The sequence below is a fragment of the Felis catus genome, chromosome A2 (assembly GCF_018350175.1).
Source record: "Felis catus isolate Fca126 chromosome A2, F.catus_Fca126_mat1.0, whole genome shotgun sequence".
Classification (NCBI taxonomy): Eukaryota; Metazoa; Chordata; class Mammalia; order Carnivora; family Felidae; genus Felis; species Felis catus.
The window spans coordinates 40131135-40157903 of record NC_058369.1 but is presented as its reverse complement, the minus strand read 5'-3'; the positions used below and the strand labels follow the sequence as shown (position 1 = coordinate 40157903).

Sequence of the window (26769 nt, the reverse complement as noted above, 5' to 3'; positions counted from 1 at the left end):
AAAGTAGTAACATTAATAAACTTTTAGAAAGACTGACAAAAATCAAGAGAGAGGACACAAATCACCAATGTCAGGAATGGAACAGGAGGTATCACTACAGATCCTTAAGTCATAAAAAGGAGCATCGTAAGGGAGTATGTACTAAAAACAACTTTACACTAATTAATCCAACCCTTTAAAGGAAATGGAAAAATTCTTGCAGGTCACAAACTACCAAAAGTAAGATATACTGGATAACCTGAATTCTATAATCATTTAAAAAACTGAATATTTAATTTAAATCACACCTACCAAAGAAATTCTACAGACCAGATGGCTTCACTAAAGAATTTAACCAAAATTTAAAGAATGATTAACACCAACTCCACAAAATCTCTTCTTCCAGGAAACAGAAGAGGGGGGAATGCTTCTCACCTCATTTTATGAGGCCAGTATTACCTTGAAACCAAAAACAGAGAAGGACTGTACAAAAAGAAAGAAAAGAAAAGAAGAAAACAGAGAAAGAAACTACAAACCATAAACTCATGCTACCTGGATGTGAAATTCTTTAACAAAATATTACAAACAGAATCCTAACAATTTTCCAAAATAATTACACACTATAATCAAGTGGAATTTACTCCAGGTATGAAAGGCTACTTCCACACTTGAAAATCAGTCAATGCAATCTATCCTATCAACAGGCTAAAGGAAAAAAATGACATGATCATAGGAATTGGTGCAGTAAAACCATTTGACCAAATCCAACATTTGTTTATGTAAAAAACTCTCAGCAAGCTAGGAATACAGGGGAAATATCTCAACTTGCTTAGGAACTTCTAAAAAAAATACTCTACAGCTAATGTCATACATAATGGTAAAAGGTTGAATGCATCACCCCTAACACTGGAAACAAGACAAGTCCTCTCTCACAATTTTTATGTAATACATTACTGTAAGTCAATGCAATAAAGCAAGAAAAAGAAAAGACACACAGATTGTAAAGGAAGGACTAAAACTGTCCCATTTGCAGATGATAAAACTGACTTCATAGAAAATCTTGAGGTATCTACAAAAAAATAACTCTTAGATCTAATAAGTGAGTTTGGCAAGGTATCAGGATACAGAATAGACACACAAAAATCAGTAACATTTATGTAGATTAAAAATGGGGGCACCTGGGTGGCTCAGTCTGTTAAGCATCTGACTCTTGATTTCAGCTCAGGTCATGATCCCAGGTCATGGGATCAAGCCCCAATTGAGGCTCCCTGCTTAAGATTCTCTCTCTTTCTCTGTCCCTCTCCCCAACTTGAGCTGTCTCTAAAATAAAATAAATATGCAAAATAAAAATGAACTTGTGATAACAAATTAAAGACATAAGAGTATTTACAATTACACCAAAGAATATAAAATGATTAGCTATAAATGTAATGAAATAGGAATAGGATCTGTAAGCTGAAAAATCATAAAATTCTGATTAAAGAAATCAAAACAGACCTACCTAAATAGAGAGAAAGATCATGTTCATGGATCATCTGAGTCTGATGACTCTACATATCAATGATGTCAATTCTCCTCAAATTAAGCTACACGTTTCATGTCATTTCTATCAAAATCCCAGCAGGATTTTTTGTAGGCATAGATAAGTTTACTTTAAAATTTATATACAAAGGATTAAGCCCGAAAATCGCTAAAGTAATCTTGAAAAAGAAGAGTCAAGTGGTAGAATTCGCCCTACCTGACATTAAGGTGTATTATATAGCTAGAGTAACCTAGACGACGTGGTATTGGTGGAAAGACAAAGACATTTGACAACACAAGAGAATAAAGAAGCCCAAAATAAACCCACACAAATATACCTAACTTATTTTTCTAAAAGGTGCAAAAGTGTTTTGATGGATGAGGGATGGCCTTTTCAACAAATGCTAGTGGAGCAAATGGTCATCCATAGGCTAAAAATGAATCATGGCCTTATACACAACAATCAATTCAAAACGGATCATGGACACAAATGTAGAATAACTATAAAACATTTAATATTTAGAACAAACATAGGAGAAAATGCTTGGGATCTAGGACCAGGCAAAGTGTTCTTCCACTTAACACCAAGACTAAGATTCTTACAATGAAAAACTGACAAAATGGACCTCATCAAAATTAAAAACTTCCTATCTTCTGTTAAGAGTGTGTCAAGACTGGGGCACCTGGGTGGCTCAGTTGGTTGAGTGTTCGACTTCAGCTCAGGTCATGATCTCGCAGTCTGTGAGTTTGAGCCCCGCGTCGGGCTCTGTGCTGACAGCTCAGAGCCTGGAGCCTGCTTCAGATTCTGTGCCTCCCTCTCTCTCTTCCCCTCCCCTGCTCATGTTCTGTCTCTGTCTCAAAAATAAATAAAAACATTTAAAAATTTTTCAAAAAAAAAAAAAAAGAGTGTGTCAAGACTAGCAGTGTGTCCAACAAAAGATACACAGAACTCTCAAAACTCAACAGTATAAAGGCAAAGAATTCAATTGAAAAATGGGCAAAAGATATGAAGAAACATTGCAAAGATAATATACAAGTGGCAAATAAGGACATTAAAGATTTTAGCCATTAAAAAATGAAAAGTAACACCACAATGAGGTACCACTGCACACCTATCACAAGTGTAGAGAAAACTAGATCACTCACACATTTCTCATGACAATGTGACATAGTAAAACCACAGAGTCTGGCAGTGTCTTACACAACTAAACATACAGTCATCATGTGACCCAGAAATTGCACTCTTAAGCATTCATCCCTGGGAAATGGCAATTTATATGCACACAAAAACTTAATACAATAAGAGGCAGCTATTTACAGGGCTTTATTTATAGCAGCCCCCAAAAGGAAACAACCCAGGTATTTTTTTTTAATCAGTGAATGGATAAACAAACTGTGGTACATCCATACTATGGAATACTATCCTGCGAGAAGAAGAAACATACCAAGGATATGCTCAACAATTTGCATGAATGTCCAAAGAGAATTAAGCCATGAAAAAGCCAATCCCCAAAGGTTACATACTTGCTGTAGGATTGCAGTTATATAACCTTCTTGAAATGAGAAAATTATAGAAATGGAGAAACGATTAGTGATTTCCTGGGGTAGGGGTCTAGAGAAAGGTAGACATGGTTATACAAAGTTATCTCTGCGGTGGTGGAACAGTACCATATCTTGACTGTAATAGATACACAAATCTACCCTTTGGAAAAAATTGCACAGAACTAAGATCATACAATCACCCAAGTGAGTACAAGTAACTGAGAAAATCTAAACAAGATCAGTAGGCTGTATCAATGTCAATATCCTGGTTGTAGTACCGTACCATATAGTTTTACAAGACAGCATCAATGATGGAAATTATAAAAAGGACACAGAGGGTCTTACTGTATTTCTTACAACCTCAGAGGAATCTAAAATTGTGTCAAAATAAATTTTTTTAAAGGGGAAGGTTGGAATTTCACTTTTTTAATGGGCTTGTGTATTTGAGCTTTCTTGTGCCTCTGCCACTGTCATGAAAACATGCCAGGATTAGCCTGCTGGGAGGTAAAAGATAAGGGGAGCAGAGCTAGTGCCCCAGCAAAAGCCACCCAAGATGTGCCGACAGCCAGCCATTGCCCAGCCAGGTGAACAACCCATTACAGCAGAACCAAATGCCAGCTGACCCCAAACAAGCAACTGAGGTTTATTTTTGAATGCCACTGAAGATTCTGTGGCTGTTTGTCATGCAGCATTACCACAGCAGTAAGTAACTGATACAGCAGCCAAGCCTCAGGAAAGACACAACCAAGGGAGCTCCAGAGATGCAGGAAGCCCAGCTACATCCGGGTTCCCACAGGAAACTTCAGCAGCTCTCACCATTTTTTTGTGCCTGAGTTTTTTGGCCCAAACACAAAACATTCAGATTCCCCAGGGAGTGTCTGCTTGGCTTAGCTTGGACACCTTGACTGCATGCAATGACAGAGTGTGGGACCCCAAAAAAACACTGGGATACAATAAAAAGAAGGGAGAACAGACGCTATGTTAGCCCAGCAAAAACGACAGATGTCCTGTGCCAAGACAAACAGGTTGTATTTACTTACATCGTGGTTCCGATCAGCTTCTAAAATAGATTTAAAATCCACAATTCCCGTTTTGATCATTTCAGGGAAAAACAGCTTTGCACAAGTAGGCCACACTGAGAGGGAGTGTGACAGAATGGTTAATATGTGGACCCTGGATGCAGATTGTGTGGATGTGAATTCAGCTCTTCTCAAAATTACACGTCCTAACTGGGGGCAATTAACTTGAAAAATGTCATATCCTATATCCAGATACTACAGATTTACAATGCCGATTACCAGAGTAAAAGATCTAGGGGTTCTGAAGTACAGAGCACGGTTGAAGTGAGATTAACCCAGCGGATCGGTCAGTCAGTACAGCAGAGTTAAAGGGCTGGTCCAGTTGGTATCCTGGCTCTACCACCCACTGCCTGTGTGACCTTGGGTAGGTCACTTAACCTCTCTGTGCCACGTTGCTCTCATGTGTAAATTGGGGATGATAATTGCACTTATCTAATGGTTGGTGTAGACTTTTATTTTTTAGACAGAGGGAGCGAACAGGAGTGGGGAAGAGGGGCAAAGGGAGAAGGAGAAGGGGGAAGGAAGAGAAAAGGGGGGGAAGGGGGGGGGAGAGAGAGAGAGAGAGACAATGAGAATCTCAAGCAGTCACCATAATCAGTGCAGAGCGTGACGTGGGGCTTGATCTCACAACCCTGGCATCATGACCGGAGCCAAAATTGGACGTTCAACTGCCTGAGCCACCCAGGCACCCTGGGGTGTTGCGCAGACTTAATGAATGTGTCAGTAAAGCATGTAGAACAGTGCCTGTTCCAAACTACGGCGTTGGGGCACCTGGGTGGCTCAGTCGGTTAAGCTTCTGATTCTTGGTTTCGGCTCAGGTCATGACCTCGCAGTTTATGAGTTCGAGCCCTGCATCGGGCTCTGCACTGACAGTGGGGAACCTGCTTGGGATTTTCTCTCTCCCTTTCTCTCTGTCCCTCCCCCACTTGCTCTATTTCTCTTAATTAATTAATTAATTAATTAACAGTGTTAATTTAAAACATGACTTCTCAGTACATACTGCCTGTTATTAATTCTTCAATTCTTTGCTGGAATAAGGGAGTCCCTTGCTTTGTCCTTCCTCCTAATAGAAGATGACAGAATTTATAACATTTGACCTGCGGGTTTTAACAACCGGAAAGGCCATATGGCAAATTTCATCCCTTAACAATGAAAGGAAATGGCTAAAGAGCTCTCATAAATCCCTAAACCTTGATTTTCAAGGCTTCAGTGACCGATCCTTTGATACCCAACATCCCACTTCACTATTGTAAATGTCCTATTCCATTCAAGGTTTCAAAGAGATGCTTCAGGGCCATTCCCTCATTGATCACATGGCTCACTAACACGCCACAGCTGGGCCAGCTGAGGATTGGTGACAGCACAGAGCCACGCCCCCGCATTGGCAGGCACTGGGATGGATGCCGCAGTGGCTGTTTGGTCAGCTTGCGTCAGGTACGTTGGAATTAGATTAAGGGAAGGCTCCTTGTGCAGTGGGTTAAAGGAGCAATTTTTCATCTCTGGAGACCGAGGTTCTAACCTCACCGAAGCCACAAGAGATAACAAGTTTTGTGGCTCCAGTCCATCCCACAATTTGTCAACATCCAGCAGGAGCAAAATGCTTCTTGAAGGCCATTCATCAAAAGGAGCAGAGTCATCATAACAAAGGATTGATGGCGTGTGGACCTGCAGTTGACCCCTTCAGCGTTGTTAGAAATGATTTCATAAATAAATAAACAAAATTTTAAAAAAGAAAATGGTTGGGGCGCCCGGGTGGCTCAGTCGGTTGAGCGTCTGACTTTGGCCCAGGTCATGATCTCACAGTTCGTGAGTTCAAGCCCCACGTCGGGCTCTGTGCTGACAGCTCAGAGCCTGGAGCCTGCTTCAGATTCTGTGTCTCCCTCTCTCTCTGCCCCATCCCCACTCATGCTCTGTCTCTCTCTGTCTTAAAAATAAATAAAACATTAAACAAAAAATTAAAAAAAAAAAGAAAATGGCTTCCTTTCATTTAAGAACTTCACCAGGACCAAAAAAAAAACAAACAAAAAACAAAAAAACTTAAGCATCCGACTTTGGTTCAGGTCATGATCTCACGGTTAGTGGGTTCAAGCCCCACGTCAGTCTCTGTGCTGACAGCTCAGAGTCTGGAGCCTGCTTTGAATTCTGTGTCTCTCACTTTCTCTGCGCCCCGCCCCCCAACTCACACTCTGTCAGTCTCTCTCTCAAAAATCAACATTTAAAAAAAATAAAAAAATTTAAAAAAAAGAACTCCACCAGGACATGGGCTCAGAGGCAAAGGCAGAGACAGTCCCCACACCCTCCACCTCTAGCCCCTGGCAACCAACCATCTACATTCTGTCTCTAGGAACTGGTGTGTTTCAGACATTTCACAAAAATGAAATCATTCGACATGTGACTTTTTTATCTGGCTTCTTTCAATTAGCATAATGATTTTAAGGTGTAACCATGTTGCAGCGTGTATCGAATACTGTGTTCTTTTTTTATGGGGAAATAATATTCCACTGTGGATACAGCACATGTCATTCAGTTCATCAGTTGATGGACATTTGGGTTGTTTTCATGTTTTGGCTACTATGAATAATACTACTGTCAAAAATTCACGTACAAGCTTTGTGTGCCTGTGTGTTTTCAGTTCTCTTGGGTATTTACCTAGGAGTAGAATTCTGGGTCTATGATAACTCTCTGTTTAACTTTTGGAGGTCCTGGCAGGCTGTTTGCCAATGTGTCTGCACCATTTTACATTGCCACTAGCAGTGGGTGGGAGTTCAAATTTCGCCACATTCTCACCAATACTTGTTATTGTCTTTTTTATTCCTAGCAGGTGTGAAGTGATAATTATTGTGATTTTGATTTCTTAAGCATCTTGGCCATTTATATGCCTTTTGGAGAAATGTTTACTCAGATCTTTTGCTCATTGATTAATTGGGCTGTCTTTGTATGGTTGAATTGTAAGAGTTTTTTATACATTCTGGATACCAGTCCCTTACAAGATAGGATTTGCAAATATTTTCTCCCCTTCTGTGAGCTGCCTTCTATTTTCTTGCTGGTGTCCTTTGACCCATAAATTGTTTAGTTTTCATGATGTTCAATTTATTCCATCTTTCTTCTGTTGCTTATGCTTTTGGCTGGTGATTCCTTTAAAGTGGAAAAGCTACAGAGAACACAGGAAAACAGGAGACTTCTGGATCACTCTTGCTTTTGTCAAAGGTTACAAATTCTCCAGCCCACTAGACCATCAGTCTGAGCTATGCTTAGCTTTTAGTTGGCCCACAGAGTAGTTCTGTTTTCATGAAGCTAACATGCAAAACTCTGGATTTCAATCATCTCCAGAAATACTGAAGGATGGGCCATATAAGGCCATTGCTCTCACACTCTACAGGAATTGAGCAGTGGCTGTTGCTTTAAGCAGGGCATGTACTGTCCTGTTCATCAAGCTCCTCTGCCCCCAGGGGGCCCTCTCCACATCTGAGGGCTGGCTCTTGCCGTGTCAGAGACATCTCAAGTCACTCTTTGCCCCCATTTTACAGGTGAGATCACGGAGGCTCAGAAAGATAATAACTAGCCCCCAGGGGCATGGCTAGAATTTCGTGGGAATGTGACTTTAGGCCACTTCTTCCTCATTTCAAGTGCCTACTCTTAACCACCAGGCCACAGTGCAGGCATGTCACCTGTCCAGGCTATGCTGCTTCTACCTTCTGCCCTCAAGAACAGCGAACATTCAATCAAATCACAAATATATGCCAAGCACAATTTTAGGTCCAGAGAATACAACAGAAAAGAAAATCCTTGTGGAGTTGACATTTTAGTGGGAGGTAGACAGACACATAATCGTAAGAGCTACAAAGAAAATCAAAGCCCATGGGACAGAGAGGGCTAGAGGGGAGACACGTGACACAAAACAGAGGTCTAAAGTCCCCAGGAGAGGGACAAACCCAACGCTATGGACACTGCAGTGTGACACTCAGGAGTCAGGGAAAGAGACCACCCATACAACTACAGCATTCAAGGTGACAGCACAGTGTAAGCTACGTTTAGGCTGAGTCACAAATGTAAAATATGCTACAATCAGTGACTGTCTGTCACGTTCAGACCTTCCTGCATAATCCCCCAGCCCAGCCACTGGAGCCTAGGCAGCCACACTGTGTCCCCTACAACTGTCCCCCTCCCCCACCCCCACCTTTCTTGGGCCAAGCTGACTGGGTGAAGAAGGGGAGTTGGACCCAAGGACAGCCAATCAGCCCAAGAGGTGTCCGGTGACCAGTGCCATGCATGGCCTAGCACCTGAAACTGAGCAGAGGCAAACCAGGCTTTCATGTGCCCACATTTGATTTGGGAAGCACAGGGAAACTGAGGTAGTGAGCTATGAGTGCTGCCTGTGAAGGAAGGAGAGGCCAAGGTCACTTACAAGTTTAGGTTATGAAGGAGGAGAAGCTGACTGAGCATAGGGGGCTACTCCAACAGGCATATAAAAAGTGTGCTAGATTGGGGCGCCTGGGTGGGTCAGTGGGTTAAGGGTCAGACTTTTGATTTTGGCCGAGGTCATGATCTCATGGTTCATGGGTCCAAGCCCCGCATCGGGCTCCGCACTGGCAGTGCAGAGACTGCTTGGGATTCTCTCTCCCCCTTTCCGTGCCCCTCCTGTGCTCATGTTTCCAACAGCATGTCACTTTGTAACATTTCTTGCACTCCCATGGGGTATTCTTTTCCTCACTATACAAATAAAGAAATTAAACCCAACATAAATTAGTTAACTTATCCAAGGTTCCCAAATTAACAAGTGGCTTTACTTCCACTCTGGATAATTCAAAAGTCCTTGCTTGTCTCACCATTCCATACCGGGTTTTTTGTTTTGTTTGTCCATTTTTTGTTTTGAACGTGTATTTGTTTTTCATGCTGGGATGGCAAAGGTTTGGAAAGTGCAGGGGAAGCCACCAAGGGCACTGTGAGGCTCCACCGCCCAGAGACTCCCAGTCCCTAGAGACTCGCAACAGCAAACAGATTTCGTCTTGCTCATCAGCCCTGACTGATTCGGACTGAACTAAAACAATACTGACCAAAGATTGAGAAGATGCCTCAGGTTCAAAGGGAAAAGGATGCTGTGATTAGCAATTTCAGCTATGGGCAACAGACAGGAAATTCACCCTAAGTGTCTACGTGCTTGCTAATGTGACCCCAAAATTCCTAGGCAAGAAGAATGCATCAACTCTGATGCTTTTTTAAAAGTTTTATTTATTTTTAAGTCATCTCTACACTCAATGTGGGTCTCGAACTCATAACCCCGAAATCAAGAGTTCTGTGTTCCTCTGAGCCAGCTGTGTGCTCCAACCCTGATGCTTGTGACTTCCAGCCTATTTTTTATTTTCTATCTCTATCCAGTTTCCCCTCAAACATACTTTGGACTGGCAGTGCTTTCTTTCCTAGCATCCTTCTTCCCAAGACCTCAAGTTCCTGTGACACTATCTTGGGTGAAACATCACTTGTTAGCATCCCCTTGTCACTCACTACACATTTGACTCCAGTACCAGGGACTTGTGGTCACTGTTTTCCTTACACAAGCAGGGCTGTTCCATTATTCTGTGCACATCTAGCACCTGCAAAGCTCAAAGAGTGGCTCTGCTGCCCACAGTCCCTTTCTTATTTATCAAGGCTTTCTAGAAAGAATAGGATCTTCACCATCCTCACCAACACAGCTTTCCCATAGCCCATGCAATACAAATAATCATATATAAGTAATGCATACGAGAAGCAATTCCACTGCCCCTGAATACATGCACGGCTAGAAAGATCTGGGGTGTGTGTGTGTGTGTGTGTGTGTGTGTGTGTGTGTGTATACACATGTACATGACCTCAGCTTTCTCTTCCTTAACCTTACAGAGAAGTGCCATAAACATGTGTGTGTGTGTGTGTGTGTGTGTGTGTGTGTGTGTCTTTTGTGTGTGGAGGAGGGTAGAGAGAGAAGCAGAGAGAGCGAGATTGAGAGAGTTTCCAAATTTCTATATTCTGCTCCAGTCCATCAATAAGAAATAGAGATGGGGGAAATGGTGATATATTCATATAATGGGATACCACAGAGCCACAGTCATTAAACAAAGAAAGCAGGGAAGCAGAGAGTCTCTAAGATCCAATATGGAGAAATCTCCATGACAGATTATTAAGCAAAGCAGATGCGAAACTGTCACAATGTAACAAGGGTGTCCATAGATATTAGACAACAACAAATACAAATACCCACCAACACAGAGCAAAGACATATGAACAGCTCCAAGTCTGTTAAAACAATAATATGTTAGTTTGTACATAAAATAAATTGGGAAGAATATACACCCAATGGTACAAAGTCATCACCCTCGGGAAATGGGACCAGGAGAGACATGATTTTAGGGGTTTTATGGTTCCCTAATGACTACATGTTATTAACGGGATGTGTTAAGATTTTTTTAGTCTACTTCAAAAAAATGTAGCTGTCATTTAGATTTAAGAATTCCACTGAAGACTCCTCTCAGAAAGACAGGGAGAAAGGGGGATGGAGACTGAAACAGAGAGAAACAAAGCTCCCTATAAGGCAGAATGCTAACCACTTTGAGCCCTAAAAGACTATTTGCAACTACCTGCATAAATTACAGCTACCAAAAGCTAACTTTTTAAAGTTGGAAATAAAACACAGCAATGCCCCCAAATACAAACAGCCCTAACGGCAGATGCTGAATCTGTCTCCCTAAACACCCAGGGAAATCCTATTCCTGCAGGATTTCATTTCTCCATCCCGAGACTTGGCTTCACTGCCAGGAAACATCACCATCCACTTTCAGAACCACGGTTTGGAACCAGGTGCCTCAAAGCTCAGACCTTAGTACTTCAGTTCCCAGGGGGTGGGGAGGGCGCTATGGGGAGGGAATGGAGGGAGGGAGATGGTATGGGGACCACAGACAGTCTTCCCCCTACGACCCTAGCGTATCAAAATGCTCAGTCTTAAAAGAGACAGGCAGGCTATTTGGCCCAAACATTATTGCTTACATGGGAATGTACTTCTTGACATTTTTCTCCTCCAAATGGTTTCTCCTTTAATTGCCCTATGTGCCACTGGATGCCATCAGCCCTGCGGTGGCAACGGCACCTCCCTGTGAACTGCCACGGGAGACACCCCATTGCAATCTGCTCATGGCTCTTTGTCCTGGGGCCGGAAGTTGTGATTTCTTCTGACTCTTCATTCCCCCCACGGAGTCACTCCCCACTCGCTTCATCCAGGTCCCCGCTGGGTTACTGCTGTGACAAAGAACGCATGCTTTCTGTTGAGGTGGCACTTCATGGTTTTCTTAGAAACCTTTTTTTGCTACAATTTATGCCTTGATTAAAAATGTGCTGTCGGGTGAAACATGCCATTCAGGGGAGGGTGTTTTGTTAATTAGTAAAACAAATCAGGTCAAATGTTCCTCATAAAGATTTAGCATGTCTGCAATTTTGAAATAGCTTGAATTCAGCTTAAGTCATTTTGTTTTATAAAAAAATAGAAACGAGAAAATCTACATTTTTTTTAGGCAAGTTCTACAATTAGTAGCAAGAGAGACATATCCCTGGGGTTTTTTGTTTTGTTTTGTTTTTGTTTGTTTTTTGTTTTTTTACAAAACCATGTAGCATGAAAATAATTATTTTTAAATGACCATTTTGATACCACTTGTGTGTGTGTATGTGTGTGTGTGTGTGTGTGTGTGTGTGTGTGTGTATGTGTGTGGTTCTGAAATACACATTTATCTTAATGCTAACACATTCAGTGTTCATACTGGTCTCTTGCCTTTTTTTTTTTTTTAAGTCTTGCCCGTTTTTTTTAATTAATTAAAAGTCTTTTTTTTTTTATTGAAAAGTAGCAGCTACCTGTTTGAGAGGTTCTTTGGGAAAACTTTTCCTTTGCACTATCCATCCAATATCTGTAAAACTTAAATCCTTTCTGGACAAATGACCTTCAAACACAGGGTGGAATCCATGTATATACTAGCCCTTCACCTATTCTTAAAATCTTATGGGCAAGTTGTTTATCCCTCTCATTACCTCTTGATAGGGTCACAGTTCACCTGACTATTCACAGCCTCTCTAACACAGCGCCTTCCATGATATAGGTGCTCAGTAAATACATGTTGCATTCATCAACTGATTTTTCATTATATTAGGTACGTTCTCTTTTTGTTCTTGACTGGCATTCGATCAGGCAATGCTCTCAATTGCCCTGAAGAACTTAAGAGGACGGACTGTGTCTTACTCATCTTTCTATTCTTAGAAACCAGCACAGAGGTTTTCACACTTCTTAAAAATTTTTAACTTCCAACTATATACTCTAGGCATTGTCAGAGATTCCAAAATAAATGAGATAGGGGACACCTGGATGGCTCAGGTGGGTGAGAGTCCGATTTTTGGGTTTGGCTCAAGTCACAATCTCATGATTCACGGGATCTAACCCTGAATAGGGCTCAGGCTGACAATGTAGAGCCTGCTTGGGATTCTCTCTCTCTCTCTCTCTCTCTCTCTCTCTCTCTCTCTCTCTCTCTCTCTCTCTCTCTCTAAGATAAATAAACAAAAATAAAAAAGAAGTGCTGCCTCACGATGACCTTGCTACTTATTCATAAAAGTGATAAAAAGGGCTAACATTTGATGATTTAAAATGGAACCATGTTAATGCTTCACAGGAATTTCCTCATTTCATTATCCAAACAAGCCTTAAGGGAAGGGTTTTCATTCTCACTTTACAAACAAGGAAACTGAGGCTCTAAGAAGTCAAGGAATCTGCCCTGGTTATAATTTACTCATATTTAAGAGTGGACAGAGCAAGGAAACTAACCCAGTGTAGTCCAAAATTGTGGACAAGACTGGACAGTGTATAGTTTCATGCTAAGGCTCATGGGGAGGCAGGGAAAAAGGAGGGACTGTAAATCAGAATAGCAAAGACATCTACTGTTTCAACAAAAACGTTATGGTTCTAAGCGACAGAAATAGATATGCAACTCCATGTGGCTTTAAAAGGAGAACAAGGAAATTTACTGGCTCTTAAATGGAAAAGTCTAGAGATAAGAACACAGCTGGATCTCAGTAGATCAAACAATGTCAGGAAGACTGGTCACTAAGTGTGGGCTCCTCCTGCCTCCAGGTTCACTGCCAGGCAGTCTTCTGTGAGGACGACAGCACACATGTCACCAGCTCAGGTGAACATCCACCAGCTAAGCACTCTCAGCCAAAAGACAGGGCAGCACACCCAGGAGTGCTCAAGCAAAGCCCAATGCTTATCCCTAAACCAATCACCGCACATCCGCAGACAGCACTGCTCACACACCACCATATTGGTTTACCTGCTTGCCCAGCATGATACAATAAAATAGCAAGATATAATATAAAAGTTAAATTGAATATTAAATCAGCTTACTGAAAAACAGACTACAAATTAAAGTGTGAAAATAGATTATTTAAATTCAAAAGTAAGTAAATGCAAATTTAAATTTTAAATCAATAATTTTTTAAAAAATAAACATTTAAAACCAGGAGCAGCTCTCCAGTAGGGTGACTATGGATGTAGACTGAAAACAGAGAGAAAGTTGTTTGCAAAGTATGTCTTTTTCCACATCACCAAGGCAAGCAGCATGAGTGAGCACCCCACATGCACTCAAAGCTCCCAAGTCTTAGAAGGCTGGCAGCTGGTGAGTTCATCAAGGGTCTGTCCAAGTGAGGATACCAAAAAACAAAAATTTGATACTGCCTACATATGATTTTTAATAAAATTTCTTATTTTTTTAGAAAGAGAGAGAGAGAGTGCTCAAGTGAGTGGGGGAGGAACAGAGGGGCAGAGAGAAAGAAAGACAGACAGACAGACAGACAGACAGACGATCTTAAGCAGGCTCAATGCCCAGTGCAGAGCCCTACACTGGACTCAATCCCAGGATGCTGGGATCCTGACCTGAGCCAAAATCGAGAGTCAGGTATGTAACCAAATGAGCCACCCAGGCACCCCTCAACTATTTTGGAATGACTTCAGATTTACAGAAAAAGGTGCCACCAATAGAACACAGAGTTTCCTCCACTCAGCTTCTCCATTATTAACATCTGATACTATCAGGACACACTCTTCAAAACTAAACTCATATTGGCACGTTACTGTGAACTACTATTCAGACTGGATTTGGTGATCACCAGTTTCTCCATCAAGTCCTCCTTCTCTAACAGGACCCAGTGTGGCCAGAACATTGCATTTAGAGTCCTATCTCCTCCAGACTTCCTTAGGCTGTGAGTTTCTCAGTGTCCTTTCATGACCATGGCCATCTTGAGGAAAAGGTCCTATAGAACGTCTCCCATTGGGATGCTTGACTGTTTTTCTCATCATTAGGTTAGGGTTACCTCCATAATATTTTAACTAAAAACATGGATACATCATCACCAGCCAGTATTTTGATGATTGATCCATCAACCCCTGTGAGGATGTGCCCCCTCACTGGGGTTGCATACTATCTTTCTTGCATAAACCACACCCAGAATGCACCATCTGCCAGTTTTGGTTTCAAGTTCTTTGAAAAAGCTATATCAATTAGGAATGCTCTGGGCTACAAGTAACAATGGCTTAATTAGTACAAACATTTAATTATCTAATATATGAAATAGTCTGAAGATAGACATCCCTGCACTGGTGCTGTGACTCCAAAATGTCATAAAGGACTTTCCACTTGACTAGTTTTCAGTGTTGGGTTACAGCCTCATGATCACAAAACAGTTGCTGCACCTCCAGATTATCTACATTTAATGCAGAAAAATGAGGAAACCATAGGGCCTCACACATTTGTTTAATGTATCAGGAAAGCAATTGTTCTCAGAACCAACCCTTCCCCCAGCACACTTTCCTGTATCCTTTAGTCCAAACTGGGTCAATCCAGCTCTAAAGAAAGTTGGATATTCATGTACTTTGCTTTGCAGCCTCTGTAAAAGAAGCAGACTGGGAAGAAAGAGGATAGAAACAGGCACTGAGTTAGCCGGTCAACAGTATCTGCCAAAAGGAGAGAGAACCTAGAACCATTCCAAAGCCATATGAATGAAAAATTCTTCCAAATTTTAACAAATGTTTTCTTCAATCCTTCTTGCCCCTAATTCAACAGCAATTTTTTCAGCAAATTATGCTTCCAAAGCATTCATCTTAGTTTCCATAGAAATGTTAAATGTTGCACTTTTACCTAATTGGATTACATGATATTCTATTTATTATTTAATCCACATAATTGAATTTTATTCTTAATTGCAACACAACTCACATAAACAAGTTTGGGAGCAAACTCAGTCTGCCTGGTGCGCATTCCGATGTCAGAAGAGGAGTCCCTGAGTGGCGGTGGGGGGAGAGGCAAGCCAACAACCTCACCTAGCCGGCTTCACCGAGGGGATGTACATCATTAGCTGCCCTGGGGGTCCATGGGGAGAACTACTGAACAAGCACCATGCTCCACTTCGGGGGAAATTCAATTAAAAATTTAGAGCCTCCCAAGAGCAAGCAAGCTATCATTCAAGCCCATCTATGCATGACAAAGATGGAGAAACATGGATGGGCTTGAACAACAGAAGTGTTCAAGTGCTTCAGAAAAACAGAACTGTCCAGGAAGAAGGGCACAGTTGGACGCTGGCAGTCCCAACCCACCTCCTCTTGGCCTGACACCTTAGAGGACACCGTGGGACTACCACCTGCAGCACCTACGTCTCCTCACCTGGGGCCTTCTCTACCACACCTTTCTCTGGCCGGGATGCCACAGAATTCACACCTGGACCAACCTTCCATGCATGGCCCTCAGGAGGAGGCGTAACAATACCCCAGACCCATCACCCCCGAGAAAGACTCTGGGATATGTGCTCCACACCATTTCCCAGACTTTCCAGCAAGATTTAGCTCCATGAACCATGTGGGAGGTGGGTGGGGGGATGGGTCAAAGAGATTTAAAAAAATAAAAAGGTGCGAGCTGTGATGGCTGGCCTGATAACATAGTCCAGACCAGCTCTTTCCCTGCCCTGTCCCACTTCTCAACTCCCCTAAAAGTGTTTCTTAGGACTACCTCCCAAATCAGCTACTTGGACCCAAATCCTTACCACAGGATCTACTCCTGAGAAATACTAAATTAGGATAAAGAGTATTTATAATAGCTTCCATTCACTGAGGCATTCAATATGTGCCTGGAATTGTGCCAGGAAGCTTACATGCGTGACCACTCTCATTTTCACAACAAGTCTACAATTAAGAAACTACTGCTGGTGTAGTCAGATCAAAAAGCAGAGGCTCAGAGAGGTTAAGTAACTTGAGGAACAACACACAGCTAAAGAAGCAGATAAATGGAGAAACAAATTGGAGACCTTACATACAATGGAACATTCAGCCATAAAAAGGATTGAGGACTGATACATTTGATAACACGGGTGAACCTCAAAAACATCATGCTAAGTGAAAAACCAAACGAAAAGTCACAAGTAGTACGATTCCATTTATAGGAAATATGCAGAACAGATAAATCCATAGAGTCAGAACTCAAATAGGTAAGGGCCAGGGGCCAGGGGCCAGGGAGAGGGAGGGAGTGGAGAGAAACTTCTCAGTGGACGTGAGGTTTTGCTTCAGAGCGATGGAAATGCTATGAAAGTAGAGACAGACACAAACCACTGGGAATAAACCAAACACCACTGAATTGTTCACTTTCAGATGGTTCATTTTACACTATGGGAGTTTCTCATTAGTATTTTTTTTTTTTTTTAACAGTGCAGCTGGCAGTTTAAACCAGAGAACTCAAACCGAGAAGGTCTTACATTGGTCATTCTCACAGCATGGTCCAGGGACCATCGGTGGCATTGTTACAAACGCACATTCCCAGGCCCTACCCCAGAGCCCCTGAAGCAGAAGCTCTTGGGGTAGGCTCAGCAATTTGAGTTTTCAGAAGCCCTCCAGGTGATTCAGACATGGTGCACGGGGTGCCTGGGTGGCTCAGTCAGTTGGGCAACGGACTCTTGGTCAGTGCAGGTCTGATCTCTAGGTTTGTGAGTTCTAGCCCCACATCCGACTCTGTGCTGACAGTGTGGAGCCTGCTTGGGATATTCATTCTCTCTCTCAATCTCTCTCTCTGCCCCTCCCCCACTCACGCATGTATGCTCTCTCGCGCGCGCAAAATAAATAAACATTAAAAAAAAAAAAAAAGATGTGGTGCAGTTTGAGGACCATCAGCTTACGCCCAGAATTTAAAACAAGTCTTATTCTTAGCAACACTGAGCTGATATCAGTCTGAACATGAAAACGAAGTATGAGCTGGACAAACTGAAATTAGGATTTCCAGGGCTTGTGCAGGTGGGTTTGAATGTACCTAGGTTGTCACGTGCAACCACTGTTTACCAGCCAAGTTGCGGTCAGAGTGTCCTTTCCTTCAAAGTGTGTGGACACTACCCAGAGCACAAACCAGAGCTGGGCACTGCGGCCCTGGCAGCGAGGTGGCCTCAGCTGGCCTGGCACGTTCATCCTCAGCTGCCTGTCAGGAGACCCGGGGTGGGCTGGGGCATGTGCTCAGCAGACCAGCTGAGACCCAACTGGCAAACGGTTCTCCAAGAAAAAAACAGAGGACATTCTTGTGGCGTGCCCGAACTAATTCTCGTGAATATCAAGAATTAGTTCCAAATCTGTTCCTTTCTCAGGATCAGAGAAGCAAACCCAGTGAATTTACTAACAAAAGCTGTTAGGTATGAAACCAAAAGTACTTCATTTTGAAACTAGGTTTGTAGTTTTGCTGGGAGCCCTTCGTCGATGTGTCTGTTCTTCCTGTTTTCCATAATAATCCTCTGGATACAGACTCTATTTGGAATGGTCCCCCAACTGCACAGAGGCAAAAAGATAGGAAATTCAGAGCAAAGACTCTCATTGGAGGGTCTGAATCTAATTGATCTGGCCAAAGAAGGAGACGAGGAGTTTGCCTCCAGCCAACATGATCAAAGGAATGCCCCGAGATCTGGCCACGACACGGCAGCAAAGTTTGGCCCACTGGCCTGGAGCGACAGGAGGCTAAGAAGAAAAGCTCCAGTCAAATGAGGCTCCATCTCAAGGGGCCAGACGGAAACCCATCATTTTGGGCAACCAACCCAGTGCCATTCACAGTCGCTTCACTGAGGGCTGCTGCTCCCCAAACCCAAAGGCCAAAATTTCCTTTACTACTCCCACAGGTTTTGACCTCAGAGGATTGCTGCTTCTCAAATAAGTAGAGACAAGCAACAATAAGCATCTTCCCCAGTTCTAGAGCCTGAGAGAATGGAGTAATGCTGACAAAGCATCTCAGGAGGCACATGAAATTCTGAACATTTACCTAGGATATACTGAATCATTACTAGTTGTTAGGACTGGGATCATGGCAGGGAACAAAACAATGTCCGTTTTCCTGGAGCTTTCAAATGATCACCTCCTCCAGAGCCTTCACAATAGGCAGGAGTTAGGACTCTCTCCATTCAGTAAATGTGAATCAAGACTCTGAGAAGGGCCCAAGGTCACACAGCTGGTCAAAACGGGGGGCGGGCAGGGCAAATTTTAGGCAGTCTGACTCTAAAGTCTACACTCAGCCACACCACAGCCCTCGAGAGAGGAAGCGATACGGTAATGTCTTGCCTCTGCTTCTTTCCTCGCCCTTCCCTGCCAGACGAAAATAGCTCTAGCGCTCCGAACCCAAAAATGACGCAACAGAGGTAATTTAACATTCTCTGAATTATTTCACATTCTCGCGACAATCAAGTATTGGCAGGAAGAATGTTTTGTTATTTTTTCCTCCAAGGAAGGAACTGCTAGTTATAAGAACGCAGGCAGGAGTGGAAGGTATTTGTGTCATCCGTTCAACACAGCTCTGAGCAGCTGTTGGGAGCAAGGGACACACAGCAGACACAGGAATGAGGTTGACACGGCTCCCATGTTCTTGGAACTGGTAGTTTAGGCAGGGGAATGACTGGGCACTTCTCTCAGTTGAGGTACAGGTGCGGGAGGGCCCGAGCAGAGCCGGTCAGGAGCAGGGAAGCCTGGCAGCCACCGGGGGAGGGCCACGGGGCTCCCTGAGGAAGTGAAGACTGAGCCCATAGAGGCAGGGGAGGCAGCAAAGGTAAAGTGGCTGAGGTAGGCCACCAGGGAGGAAGATTCCTGACAAAGGGAAGAGCCTGTTCAAAGTCCTTGAGAAAGGAAGATGCATGACTGGATGAAGAAACAGAGGTGGCCCGGGGCACGTGGGTGGCTCAGTCAGTTAAGCGTCTGACTTTGGCTCAGATTATGATCTCACAGTTCACGAGTTCAAGCCCTGTGTCAGGTTCTGTGCTGACAGCTCAGAGTCTGGAGCCTGCTTCAGATTCTGTGTCTCCCTCTCTCTCTCTCTGTTCCTCCCCCCACTCACACTCTGTCTCTGTCTCTCTCTGTGTCAAAAATAAAGATTAAAAAAAAATTTAAAAGAAGATGGCCCATGGGCTCCACAAAGGAGCAATAAGATCAGGTTGCTGGGGGAGGCAAGTGGAGACAAGTCGGACAGCAGACAGCCTGGTAAGCATGTCCTGTGAGAAGCGTGGAAAGCTTCATCTTAGAACAGTGAGCAAGAGAGTTGTTCAATCACCCAAAAATCACCCTAATCCCACCACCCAGACAGAAGAACAGTTAGTATTTTGCTGTGAACCCTTCAAAACTTGTTCTTGGCACCCATAATCACAAGCACAGAGCTACAACCTCTTCAAATATGGAACCATACTACAGTCTATTTTCCAGTCTTTTTTCTCTTAATACGCGGTGGTCATCATTTTAGGCCATGAGGATGGCCCTGGGTCTTTATTGTAACCTCCGCCTGATAGTCCATTATATTGAGAGATCAAATGTTAGTTAACCAGTTTCTGGGCATGGACGGCCAGGTTGCTTCCACTTTCCTACATTTGTGGATGAACCACAAAGACCATCCTAACACATGCATCACCCCGGATGCTTCCTTCAAACTCTGCCGAGTTGTCTTTTCCCTCTGGTCATCCCAAAGGCCTGGCTTGCCCCTGATCTGAAGATTTGGTCTTTGAGTGCCAGTTACGTTAACAAAGATGTAGGGCTTGACTTGGCAGGGGGTGGCGATGACAGTTTCTACCCTGATCCAAAGCAGATGGAGGAACCCGGAGAGATATTAAAATAAAGAGGGAATTGGCAGCTGGGTCTTCCTTTGGGAATCAGAGAGGCCAGAAAGGATGAATTAAGTGTTTAAAAAAAAAAAAAAAAGGTGAAATGAGCTGGAATCCAGCCACAGGCTCATCTTGCATCTGACAGCAGCACATATGTCTAGGAGCTGGACTCTCACGTGGAGACTGTTGAGGGGAGCCGTGGTGTGTGGTGAAGAGCTAAGGGTGTATGCCCAGCCCATTCGCCTCCCATGTCCCCTGTGTCCCTCATCCTCTCTGAGCTCCAGCCTCATTGACCTGCAGTCGCTTACCGTGCTGAGCCTGTCCCCTCTCACAGATTCTGTCTTGGCTGAGCCTTCCTCCTAGAATGCTCCTCCCCAGATCTTGACATGGATGGAAACTTCTCATCACTCACTCCTGTGGCCCCTCTCCAAACATTCCTTCCTGCACCCTATCACCATCAAATCTCCTTTTCTTTAGAGAACCCATCAGAAGTATATTTTTCATCAGTTTATTTAGAGTCTGCCATTCCTTCCTAAAGTGTAAGCTGTGTAAGGGCAGGGATCTCATCTTCCTTATTCTTTACTATATCCTGGTCACCTAGCACAGAGCCTAGAGCAAAGGACACAAAACTATGTCTGATGAGTGAGTGAGTGAGTGAGTGAGCAAGCGAGTGAATGGAGTCATACAGACCTGGGTCCAGATTCCAGTTCAGGCACTGTACGACCCTGGGTAAATATTTAACTACTCTGAACCAGTTCCTTATTTTTCCAGTGGGTGTGATCAATGCTCGCACCTCAACAGACGATCATGAAATGAGCAAAGTAATACCCATGATGCCAGTGCCCAAACCACAGCAAACATCAGGGGCAAGGGAGGTGGACAAGGCAAGTCTTTCTAGAGGAAACCCAGCTATGTTGGGCACTGTTGTTACCACCTTCAGTTCTTCCCTGGGCTTTTAAACCCATAATTTTACATGAACAGGTACTGCACAGGTCTCTACAGCTGCACTAGACAGCTGAAGATAATTATCAAACAGGTTCGGGGGGACCAAAATGTTATTGTCCCTTGTTTACAACCTTGCTCAAAGATCCGTTTTTAACAATTAACAGGGCCTCCGAGGCAGGTTCTGACTTACTCATTAAGGCAGGAAATAAGCCTGTATGCAGTCTCCACTTAGAGTTGTAAATACCAATGATTACAGCCAACCTGGTCCACACTCATGAGATAACAGTGGTATTAATTATTGACAGAATTTACTACTTGCATTACTGGACATGTCTCTCCTTGAATTCTCAAATTCCCAGCAAGAAACCTCTTGCTTTACCTCATTAGCTGTTCCACATGTGGAGGGGAGATGACGACTCCTATACGACACAGAGTTTGGTTCTCCTATATGACTAACAGGCCTCTTTTTCTAGAATGGAGAGGAGGAACCAGGTGGTTTTCAAGTATAGTGCTCCCTCTGGTGGCCATTAGTCAAACTGCAGTACCAGCATTCATACTGGCCTGCTCCCAGGCACAATGGGAAGTGGCCTTTGGGCCTTGAAGATGACCTTTTACTCCAGATGAATGAAGGATAATCCCCTCTCACACATGACTTTTATTAAATTATATGTGGGAGGGAGAGGATCATGGGTACAGTGTCTTAAGATAATGGGAATTAAGGCTTTTGCCAAAAGGAGGCCACACCTCAAATCCTTTACTGTGGATTTCAAAGCAAACTTGAACCTTGAGGGGAAGGGGATGTGGGGGGAGTGCTCGGGTTTGTTTATGCTGAGCAAGAAAGGGCTTCCCGTTGCCAAGAAGACCGGATCTGAAGCGCTCAAAGCCTCACTGGGCTGCCAACATTTCTTATGCAATCCCCTTTGATGACTCTGGTGCAAATTTATAAAAATATGTGGAGGTGCTTTCCCGGGAAATCCACCCATGAGGGGAGAGAAGGGAGAAGAGAAATGAAGGTTTGGGGCTGGATTCTGTCAAGCCTAAGACAGATGGGAAACGCAAGATGTTTGCCTGGGCTCCAAGAACAGATCCCAGATCATCTGAATATGGGGGGCACTGTGGAGTGGGTGCCAGCACTGCTGGAAATCAGATCACTGGAGAAACCCTATCAAGTTCATTCCTCTTTTTTTTTTTTTAATTTGTAGGCATTTCCCAAAGAAAAACCAGTATCTTCCCCCACTTCCTTGAAACAAGTGTTTTCTTCTTCATTTGAAAAGTGCCCAAAGTTGAGACTTTCTTACCCTCTCTGAACAACTGGACTTGTCCCACCTCCCCACCATCCCGACCTATCAGAATGACCTCTTGTTCATCGTAAGCGACCCCAGACACTATGCCAAAGCCCATGAGAAAGAGAACAGGTGAATAAATCTGGTGTTGCCCACTATGGAATACTATATGCTATTAGAACAAGAATAAACCACGCCCACTGACCTGCAGGGATGGTGCCTACACTGTTGACAAAAGCTGTGCCTTTCTGCGCAGGGCACCCTTTAGTAAGTATGTGGTAAGATCTAAGTGGGCATCTGTGTTTGTAATGTATCTGTATACACAAGAGAAGGATACACTCCAAAAAGCTGACACAGGCTTTCTGAAAGGGGAACGGGGAGGCAGGGAGGAGACATTTTCTTCCTACCCTAGATATCATTCTCAGGAAAAGAAAATCCAACTGTCCCCATGCCAGGTGACCCCAAAGGCCCCTCCACAAGCTTTTCCCTATTTCCCATAGGAAATGGTGTGTATTTTAACACTCAGAGAAGGGTCTTATCTGCCCCAAGAGTTTGAGCATTTACAAGACCAGGAAGGAGTATCTGTGACGCTCCTGTACATAGGCCTAGCATGCAATGGGTGCTCAATAAATGTTTCCAAATCTCATAAATGGAAGAATCATTTAATGACTTGGGGATAGATTCCTAACAACTGGGGTGAAGTGCAGGGTTTATAGAACCATACCCCAAGTCCAACTCCAGATGAGTTAAAAAAAAAAAAAACTCAACTGAAAGAGGCAAATATTTAGTCCACCGCAGTGGTTCTCAGCCTTCAGGGAGCATCAGAATCTCCCAAAGTTCTTGTTCAAACACGGATGTGGGTCCCAGCCCCAGAATCTCCCATTCGGTAGGTCTGCGGTGAGACCTGAGCATATGCGATTCTAACACGGTACCAGGTGCTGCTGATGGTCCCAAAACCACACGGCCAAACACTGAGAACAGCTGGTCTCTGATCTTACGGTGAATTACTCCCTTTTAGGCAAAGAAATTACCAACAGCAAAGCGGAGTCGGACCAGCGGGTCAGAGGCTGGTTACCCATCACCATTACGCCTCCACCTTCTTCAGTTTGTTGAACTACACAGGCCCATCACCATCTGAAGGTGACAGAAAAGCCCAAGAGTCTGCACTTTTTGAGACAAATCCTTCCAGGTGAATCTAAGACACAGCCAGTTTGGGGGACTACTGGATTTACTTATACATAATTTAGAACCTGACAGGATAAAAAGTAACACTAGAACATGAAACGTGGTGAGAGGCCGAGGGACTGTATAAAGAGCTTGTTCAAATGTTGAAGAAAAATTCCAAATCCCCAGTTCTTAAATAGAAAAAGACTTAAAAAGACCACCGGGAGCCACCAGAGCAATTACCCACCAGTCCCCTATGGAACTTTCTAGAACACTTTGGGGATTTCTCTGATCAAATAATTCCTCGAGCTCCCTCTATGGACTTCTTGCCCTGGAGGGAAGCTTTTAGAAGAAAAAGGCCCGCCACACTCGTTTCCATATGCCCTATCTCTGCATTTCTAGAAGTCCCGCAGGACTCCCAGGGGCACCTAAAGACTCCAAGAGACGTCCATGGCAGCAGTGATCCTGACACCATCAGGAACAGCTTCTTCAGCAGCTTCCTGCTCTGAGTCAGGATGTACCAGAAGCGACCCCTGGGTGCACTCTTGCTTAGCTCCGGGAGGGAGGTGGGGTTTTTGTTTTTTGTTTTTTGGTTTTTTTTTTTTTTTTACTTTACGTGAGAAAACAAAGGCCCAGAAAGCTTTCAATGCTAAGAAGGGTAGCCAAGCCAAAGTTTGGGGCTCCAGAAATCTTCATTAGCAACTCACCGCACTGCCATCCCTCAAGAATGATATCTTCTATCCTACGTGAAGTGCAACGCGGGTGGGCTTCCAGACCCACCCTCCAGACAGCCCCTCTAAGACCCCAAAAAGATGCCATCTGTTGGGCCCCAGGCATGGTCTCACTTTCCACACACAGCTTCTCCCCTCATTGCCATACTGCATCCGAGAGAGGGTATAGGCATCCCCATTTTGCACACCAGGAAAGCACGGTCAGAAAAGTAACGCAGTTTACCTGAAGTCACAGTGGACGGGCTTGGCTTTTCTCCACCTGGAGATTCTAGGCGGCATTTTCGTTTGTTTTCCAAAAGAAAAGGTGGGATTTCAGACGCAGGTGAACGCAGTCCCAGATCCACGGTCCTCCCCGCTTCACCATGCTTGAGTGACAACGTCCCGGGCTGCCCGCACTGTCTGGCCTCCAAGTGCACCCAGCGGGCACAGCCACAAGCTTACCTGGGATTGGGGGGCGGGGCTGGGCGGGAGGCTGCCCCGTGCACGTGTGCGCAGCCCTGGCGTGGAGCATGCCGGGAAGGTCAGCCGCTCAGACCGCTGGGAAGAGGAGTTCCCGCTGCTGCCCAGGTGCACATGCTTGAGAGATGTGAGCCAGAGCTGAGTGGAAGCAGAAGGAAGACCCCAGAGAACAGCCCACACCAGCCACAGATCCTCAAGGCTGCCCAGAGCAGGTGTGACTCCTTCAGATCCTTCCTTCAGATCTTTGCCTCACACCCGTGCAGTGTCCTGCTAGAATGACCAGATTGAAATTGCAGACGCACACACACAGGTTCAGTTTGAATTTCGAACACACGACGAATTTTTTTTAGCATATCACAGATATTGCACAGGGAAGGAAAAAATCTTCCTCTACCCATCAAGGTCTTCCAGTTGACTACGAATTAAATAGGCAGGAGACAGATTAACACACAAGAAAACCCAGGTTTTTGTACACAAGCGTGGAGGCCCAGTAATGAAACTGAGACATAAAGAAATGACCAAGGTAGGCACTTTTTATACATGTTAGACAAAAAGACAGTAAGTCCATGAGGAATGGAGAGAACAAGAGAAGTTAACTTCGAGAGCTTCGATTAGTAAGGGATTCTAAGTAGAATTTGGGATGGGGCAGTGAATTAGTAAAAAGTCACAAGAGTTATTGATACAACCTTCTGGGCTCTAAATGTCCCATCTCTGGCGGTAAGGATGCCTCTCTACCTCCTGGTGCAGGGAGAGCACCTTTCACATGGGAGATTTATTTCCGGCTTTCAGGGTGACAGAGGAGGGGGTCTGAGTGTCCTTCCTGCACAGCTGTCTCTTAAGTAACTTTTGTATAAAGTAATTGTAACTGAACCCAAGAAGAGTTTGTCCACCTGATACACAGTGAATCAGTAAACATGAATATGGAACTTTTGCAGTGAAGAAAGATGGGCTATTTATTGGGGTAGTGCCACCCAAGACAATGGGGAACTAATGCTCAAAAAAGTCCCGAAATCCCCAATGACTCGCCAGTGAGGGTTTTTAAGGGCAAAATCTGGGGCTGGCTCTCCTGAGAAGGTGGAGGCCGTTGACCAGAGGCCCATTGGGCCATGCTGGCAGGTGTTCTGAAGTGGATCTGTCTGCCCTCCTCCCGCCCCGCCCCCCCCCCCCCCCCCCCGCCACCTCCACAGTCTTCTCCACCTCAAGAGACTTGGATTCTGGGGGGGAAATGCCCTTCTTCTTTTTACTAGAGGATTCATTAGGTACCTCTGGTGATTCTATCTCTAAGGTAGTGCCAATTAAGTACTTGTCCTACAGTCTCCTTTAAATGACAAGAAAGCATTCCTGTCCCTGGATCCTGGGCCTACACGTTCCTTGGCTGGTCTAGTCGTGCCTGGGGTTGAGGTGACCTCTGGTGTTCATGCTGCCATCTGAGCTGGCAAGATGGATGCCAGCTTTATAATCAATAGGCCAAAGAGGCACATTTTGAGGCGGCCTACCCTTGGCCCCTATAAGTGCCTGGGACACAGGTATCCTAAAAGGTTATGTATTGTGTATCTGATATTCAAATTGAACTGGGCATCCTGTGTTTTACCTGACAGCCTTATTTACCTGCCTCCTTAACTGTCAAGGGGCCTGGGACTCAAGGGTCTCTCAGATGGCTGCTGGGCACCCCTTAGCCTCCAAAGGCAGCCACCCACTCAGCCCCTCCATTTGTATGCAGATTTGCTCTAGAACAGGCCAAGCAATGCACTAAGCACTCAAATTCCCATTATGATTTGTTTCTTGACCCTTAAGTTACTTAGAAATAGTTTTACATTTCCAAACACGTGAGGGCATTTCCCCTTTTTTTTTTTTAATCATTAATTGCTGACTTAACTGTATGGTGGAGAACGTGCACCCCCTCCACTCCAGCTACAC

At 44.1% G+C, this 26769-nt stretch overlaps 1 long non-coding RNA gene across 2 annotated transcripts in view; it reads right to left on the bottom strand.

Moving 5' to 3' along the window:
• LOC123383752 overlaps positions 1 to 25332 on the bottom strand; it is a 195858-nt gene extending 170526 nt beyond the window's left edge. The window contains exon 1 of one of the 2 annotated variants that reach the window (XR_006593904.1): positions 24617 to 25332. This is a non-coding gene — a long non-coding RNA (uncharacterized LOC123383752). The remainder of the gene's footprint in view (positions 1 to 24616) is intronic. The other variant, XR_006593905.1, reaches the window with a different exon arrangement.
• Positions 25333 to 26769: the final 1437 nt, after the last annotated feature.